Source organism: Pinus tabuliformis, chromosome 5_1 (assembly GCF_031772625.1).
Source record: "Pinus tabuliformis cultivar Carrire ecotype Pingquan chromosome 5_1, CPIR1, whole genome shotgun sequence".
NCBI lineage: Eukaryota > Viridiplantae > Streptophyta > Pinopsida > Pinales > Pinaceae > Pinus > Pinus tabuliformis.
The window spans coordinates 929363442-929371075 of NC_142305.1; positions in this window are offsets into that span (position 1 = coordinate 929363442).

Consider the following 7634-nt stretch of genomic DNA (forward strand, 5'->3'; position numbering starts at 1 on the left):
TCTCATGCACGGATTACCCGAACAATGACCCTCCATGCGCTTTAAATAGAACTCATGGACCAATCGGGTGTCAAGCCACGGATCAAGTGTCGGTAATACCGAGGAGAGAGTGAACCGTCGGATCACTACATATCGTGATCGTCGGATTGTAAGTTACAAAATGTACAACAGTAAAAAAACACACTTTACCTAACTCTACACTAGACCAAGTTGAACTTAACTATATCCTATGTGTCGGAATATCCTAACATCCCCCCTTAAGAACAACTTGGGATAGGATTGAAGGATTTACAAATATGACACAATAGGAGAAGGAAGGAGGCACTAGAGCCTATCCCCCCTTAGTGACAACTTCCTGAACTCCAAGCATATATCGAAGTTTGGTGAACTTCGCCTCTGTGAGAGCCTTTGTGAAGATGTCTGCAACCTGATCATCTGTTGAACAATATTGCAGTTCAAGAACATGGTCATGAATGAGCTTTCTGATGAAGTGCATGTGTAGTTCAATGTGTTTGCTGGACTGATGCTGGACTGGATCTTTGCATAGTTGAATGGCACTTTGATTATCACACCAAAGTGTGGTTGGATGCTGCTGCTCAAAGCCAAACTCTGATAGGATCTGACGAAGCCACAAGGCTTCCTTACTAGCTTCCACGGCACCACGATACTCTGCTTCTGCTGACGAAAGAGAAATGGCAGCCTGTTTCTTACAAGCCCATGTAATAGGTCCTGAACCAAGAGTGAAGACATAACCGGCAGTAGATTTCCGATCATCAGGGTCACCAGCCCAATCAGAATCAGTGAAACCAACTAATAGAGGAGCTGCTTTGGCACTGTAATGAATCCCAAACTGTACTGTACCTCGAACATAACGAAGTATTCTTTTAGCTGCTTTCCAATGACTTTCACGGGGGTTTTGCATAAAACGAGCAACAAGGCCAACAACAAAGGAAAGGTCAGGACGAGTATGGGTTAAATACAAGAGTTTTCCTACAAGTTGACGGTATAAGGTAGCATCAACTTCAGGAGAAGTACAAGAGACTGAAAGTTTGACTCCAGACTGAAAGGGAGAAGGGGCTGGCTTACAGTCTTCCATGTGAAAATGACGAAGAATATCACAAGCATACTTGGACTGGGAAAGGAAAATACCCTCCTTGGATTGCAAGACTTGAAGACCGAGAAAATAGTGTAAGTGTCCTAAGTCTGTCATTTCAAATTTCTTTTTAAGGCTGGACTTCACATGGTTTATAAGGTTGGGATCACTACCAGTGAGAATAAGATCATCAACATAAAGAACAAGGATGATAAGAGAGTTGCCCACTTTCTTGGTGTAGACAGTATTGTCAGAATAACACCTAGAAAAGCCAGATTCTAAAAGAAAGCTATCCATTTTGGCATACCAAGCCCGAGGAGCTTGCTTGAGACCATAAAGGGATTTCTTAAGTCGACAAACAAGGCTGGAGTCTGTTTGTATGAAGCCAATGGGTTGTTCCATATAGATTTCTTCCTGCAAGTCCCCATGCAAGAAGGCAGATTTAACATTCATCTGATGGACTTCCCATTTTAAAGAGGCAGCAAGGGAAAGAACAAGGTGGATAGAGTTCATTTTGGCAACAGGGGAGAAGGTTTCAGTGTAGTCAATGCCTTCAACCTGTGAAAAGCCCTTAGCAACAAGACGAGCTTTATGTTTATCAACTTTCCCATATGGTCCATACTTGGTTCTGTAAACCCATTTGCATCTGACAAGTTTGCGTCCCTTTGGTAGAGGAACAAGATCCCATGTATCATTTGCCAACAATGAATGATATTCTTCATTCATAGCTGCTTCCCAATGTGGATGGCCTGAAGCTTCTGCAAAAGTGTCAAGATCATGATTTACTGGAGCTTGAGCCAGTAAAGAAGAGGCTCTTTCAAACTGAGAACGTGTACGTCACTGATCTGTAGGATCACCGGCAAGATCACCTGCTGCATCCCGAGTAGCACAGACCCATCTTGGAAGTTGAGGATCCTGAGAAGGTGGGGGAGGATTATCATCCTCACTTTCATCATCTGAAGAAGAAATGTTTTCAAAAGTAGAAGAGATAGCAAGAGGTGGCACATCTACCGGACTAGGCTCGCAGGCCGATTTATTTTCATCAAATTTTACATCTCTTCTAATGATAACATTTTTAGACTTAAATGGAATAAGTCTATAACCTTTTACATCTTCAGAATATCCAACAAAAGTACATTTCTCACTCTTAGGTTCTAAAGCTTTATGCTTTTCATCTGGAATATGGGCCCATGCTTCACTTCCAAAAACACGAAAGTGACTTACATCTGGTTTAATGGAACTCCAAGCTTCTTCTGGAGTGATATTCTCTAGAACCTTAGTAGGAGTGCGATTGATTATATAATTTGCACAATTAATTGCTTCGGCCCAAAAACTAAGACTGAGTCCTTTAGATTGCAACATACAATTAGCCATTTCCTTTAAGGTGCGATTTTTTCTTTCAGCTACACCATTTTGTTGTGGTGTGTATGGAACAGTATGTTGCATTTGAATTCCATTTTCAGTGCAAAAGTTGATGAATGTGTTTTTAACATATTCTCCACCATTATCAGTTCTTAGCTTAAGAATTTGATGTCCAGATTGTTTTTCAACAAAGGCTTTGAAGGCCAAAAAAGTGTTAAATACTTCGCTCTTGAGTTTTAAGAAGTATACCCAAGTGCGTCTGGAGAAATCATCAATGAAAGTTAAGAAATACTTGCAGCCAGAGAATGAAGCAACAGGAAGTGGACCACATAAATCACTGTGCACAAGCTGTTAAGGGGCTGAGGCGTGCCAAGAGGCACGTTTGTCAAAACTGTCCCGATGATGTTTTCCGAGTACACATCCGGAACAAACACCATCTCTGCAAGATACCATAGGAAGACCTGTCACCATATTTTCTTTACATAGATGCTGAAGGGAGCGATAGTTTAAGTGACCAAATCGTTCATGCCAAAGTTTGCTCACTTCATCATTATGAGCAACAAATACTGAGGGAAGATTTGATGACCCAAAGTTGTGAAACTTATACAACCTTGTGGAATCATCAGCAATACCAGTAGCTAGAATCTGTTTAGGATCTCTTAGATCCTTGATTACAACATCATGAGGTGAAAATTCAACAATTTTACCTTCACCTGAATGAGTTATCTGATATACAGATAGAAGGTTGCAGGATAAGGTTGGAACACATAATACATCATTAAACTGACCATTGTCTAGATGAACGGTTCCAGTCCCGACAACATTAAGAGATCTATCATCACCAACATATATATTTTTGGTGTTACAATCATTTAAAGAAGAAAACATGGCTTGGTTTTTGGCCATGTGATAAGAGGCTCCAGAATCAATGAGCCACTCATGAGAAGGAGAGGAAGAAGATACATTTAATGCATAACCAGACTGAGATGATTGACAACGACATGCAGAAAGTGCCATTCCGGAATTTGAAGTTGAAGTATGCTCCACATGGATGTTATGTTTCTTCATTGTGGCTTCCAAGGCTTCCATCTTCTTAAAGCATTTAGATTCTAAGTGGCCATCTCGATTACAAAAGTTACAATGTCTATCAGTCTTCTTCCATTTGTTTTTATTGGTCTTATCATTTTGCTGAAATGATCTTTCATTTTGAGGCTGAGTTGGTTTAGGACCATTCTTTTGAGGATATGACTTCTTAGGATTCTTTGAATTTGGTTGCTGCTGGGCGGCTAACGCTTTCGTGGAAGAGTTTCCAAGATTAAGAAGACCAAGGTGCAAGAGTTTTTCTTGTTCTCTTATTAAAGAATCACAAAAAGAGTCAAAGGAAGGGGCCTTGTAGTCTTTTCCTTGACAAATGAAAGCTTCCCTTGTAGAATGGAAGGTGGAAACAAATACAGAGTAGGTTGGTCCCAACTTAGTAAGGATGGAATAAATAAGGTTACTATCTTCTTTCTTAACCTTAACACCTTCCAAAAGATATCTAAGGGTCTTGAATTTGGACAAGAAATCTTCAATGCAAGAAAAATTATTAGGATCCAATGTAAGCAACTCATTTTCAAGTTGATGGGCTCTAATTTCATTTTTAATCCCCAAAACTTTAGTGAGTTTTTCCAATGCTTCATGAGGAGTGTCAAGTTCTGCAATATGGAATCTAAGATCAGGAGAAATAGACATCCCTATCAAACGACGTGCTTGATCTTGTCTATTTTCCCATTTTGCAGCCTTGTCTTCATCTTTTGGTTTCTTCTCTTGGTCTGTGGCTATTCTGTAGAGACCTTTACTTCTAAGTAAATCTTCCATGTAGGCTATCCATTGGAAGTAGTTAGTGCTGTCAAGAATGACTTGGCATGGACTTTCCATTTTTTTAAAAACTGAAGCTGAAGATGCTGAAAGTAAGTGTTCCAATGGATAGATCTCGAAAAATTAGGCTGTTTTAAAAAAACGGCTCTAAAAAAGGCTTCCGGATGAAGAAGTTATGGCTTTTTGAAAAAAATTTGTTGAAGTTGCCGGCAAAGTGCGCGAATGTGCGGGAATGAAAAAATCCGCCCCCACAAAATGGAGACTTGAACCCAAGACCTCTACTCTCTTAAAATAGCTTTGAACCAATTGATCTATACAAAAAAATTGAGAGAGAGAGAGAGAGAGGGGGGGGGGGGGGGGGGTTGGTTTGTGTGCTTGCCTTGAGAAAGCTCTTTTTCCCTACAAAACACAAAACACAAAACCCAACACGAATATGAAAAAAAAAAAAAAACGAACCTTGCGGCTCGAAGTTAGCTTTAGCCAAAAAACTAGATATTTAAAAAAAAAAATCTCAAAGTTAGCTTTAGCCGAAAAACTAAATATTTTTCTCAATGTTTCTGATTTTCCGAGATCACACTAAGGTGCAGGGAAAAGAGCATACGCATGAGAAAAATCCTTCCTTTCTGTTTCTGATTTGCCCAGATCGCACAGAGTCGCAGGGCAAAGAGCATACGCAGAGATGAAAGGTATAGATCCGGTTAAAAAAAAGGGCTGAATAAACCGAAACCGAAATAAGCAGAGAGAAAGTAACAGTAAACTGCAAAAACACTGTATACCTCCCGATCTGAAAAATGACGCAGCTAGGGCTACCAGAAACCTTTTCGCGTGAAACGAAAGGGGTTCCTCACTGGAACAGATGCTCCGAACGCACCAGAGCAGTCCTCGCGGCCCAAAAGCAGTAAGAAACAGCAGATCTAGGAAACGACAGCCGCATGCAGTTCTACCAGCTTCAGATTTGGATCACCAACGGACGCGGCCCTCAAATAGCTCTGATACCATGTAGGAATTTACATGGTAAGTTCCTCAGAAAGAACACCAAAAGGACACCGCTCACAACCAGATCACAGATCAATACACCAGTATTTTTGACGTGGTTAAAACCCTCAAAGAGGGAAACAGTCCACGACCTGCGCCAACGTGGCTACTACAGGCAATTTATTAATCAAAGAATGAAAATTTACATAAGCTTCTCTCATGCACGGATTACCCGAACAATGACCCTCCATGCGCTTTAAATAGAACTCATGGACCAATCGGGTGTCAAGCCACGGATCAAGTGTCGGTAATACCGAGGAGAGAGTGAACCGTCAGATCACTACATATCGTGACCGTCGGATTGTAAGTTACAAAATGTACAACGGCAAAGAAACACACTTTACCTAACTCTACACTAGACCAAGTTGAACTTAACTATATCCTATGTGTCGGAATATCCTAACAGGGTTCACTGGAGCAGGGAGATACACGCAAAGGGTGTACATTGGGGAAGTAAATAAAAGCCACATTTCATGATAAGGATAGTCGAGTGCAAACAATCCTTGAAAGAGTTCACTCATATGTGTGTGGACCGTTCTCGACAACCTCCATGGCCAAGCATAGGTATTATGTAATATTTGTAGATGATTTCTCACGGAAGTGTTGGATTTTCTTCATGTAGAAGAAATATCATATGTTCTCTAAATTTTGTTAATTTAAAGCACTTGTTGAGAAAGACACCGGCAAGAAAGTCAAGGCTCTCAGGAGTGATAATGGTGGATAATATGTGTCAAATGAATTCAAGAATTTATGTGCATCGAAAGGCATTCGACGGGACTTAATAGCACACCATAACCCACAACAGAATGGGGTGGCTAAAAGGAAGAATAGAAGTATTGTGGGAGTTGCATGGGCGATGTTACACGATCAGGGCCTACTGTTGCACTTATTGGTTGAAGCATGCAACACAATTGTACATGTGCAGAACAAGAGTCTTCATTGGATTCTCGAGATGAGTGCACCAAAAGAAGCTTTTTCAGGCTAGAAACCATATGTGGCACACTTTAGTATCCTTGGTTCATCATTTTACTATCATGTTACCAAGGATGCAACGAAAAAGATAGAGCCAACAACTAAGTTAGGCATATTTGTGGGGTACACTGATACACCTCACAACTATCGGGTGTACCTGCCATCTCACAGGATGATAGTGGTTTGTAGAGATATGAAGTTCGATGAAGAGAAGGCCATGAGATGTTCCCTTGAGAAGGAGCTTCAGTTGCATGCAAATGAGGAGCTTTTAGCTCGAAAAGAAGAACCTCAGGATGATGTGGAACAACCACGTGCAGAGGAGTAGAGAGTGGAAGTACCTACTCATGCAAAGACATCCAGATATGGAAGGAAGCGCACCAGAGAAGCTGACAAATTGATGCATGATACTAGAGAGAATGTGGAAGCACCCACATCAGGGCACAGGCATAGGAGGTCACAATATTGGTACACTGGTTACATGGATCTAATGAGCAAGAGTGTAGAGATTGAGACATCTTCATTTGAGGAAGTAGCGCAACAACCTATATGGGTTGATGCCATGGTATAGGAGTATGACTCTGTTATCATAAATAGTGTTTGGGAAGTGGTCCCAAGACCAACAGACAAGTCAGTGGTGAGCTTTGTTGTACTTTTCAACAACCCCGATTTTAATATATTATAAATTTCTTATGAAATATATTATATTAAAATAGGGACCCTTTAGTTTTAGAAAATCAACATAAAATTTGTTAATAAAGAACTATAACCAAAGTTTAATACTTAGGCTTTTTAATTAATACCAAGTATTAAACCTTGATTATCCAAAAAAAACAAATTTTAATAGCCCCTGAGACCAAAACTATACTTAGGCTTCAAAAACCTTAAGTATTTAAAAATATGGGTTATTTAAATAAAAAACAAAATAGTCAGAGTTTTTTAATTCCCAAAGGTCGAAATCTTTATAAACTCTGACTCTCCGCCATACCCCGCATCGCACATCCCATAATAAACAAAGTTCCAAAAAGGCTCAATACCCCTCTGCCAAAATCCATTGTGATTGCGATTAGACTAGACCTGACAAGAAAATATACATGTCAATTCATAAATTCCTCACGTCCATGACTATCGCAAAAGGTTCTAAAGAACTTAAGTCTTAGCCTTAACCAATTGTGATTACGATTAATCCTGGACTCGATGGGATTATACAGCGCAATTCATAAACAATCTCGCATCTGCAGCTATTGCAGCTTCCAAAGATCCTGCTCCTGCCTTAATCGATTGCGATATGCGATATAGCCACACCCGCGGGGATTAT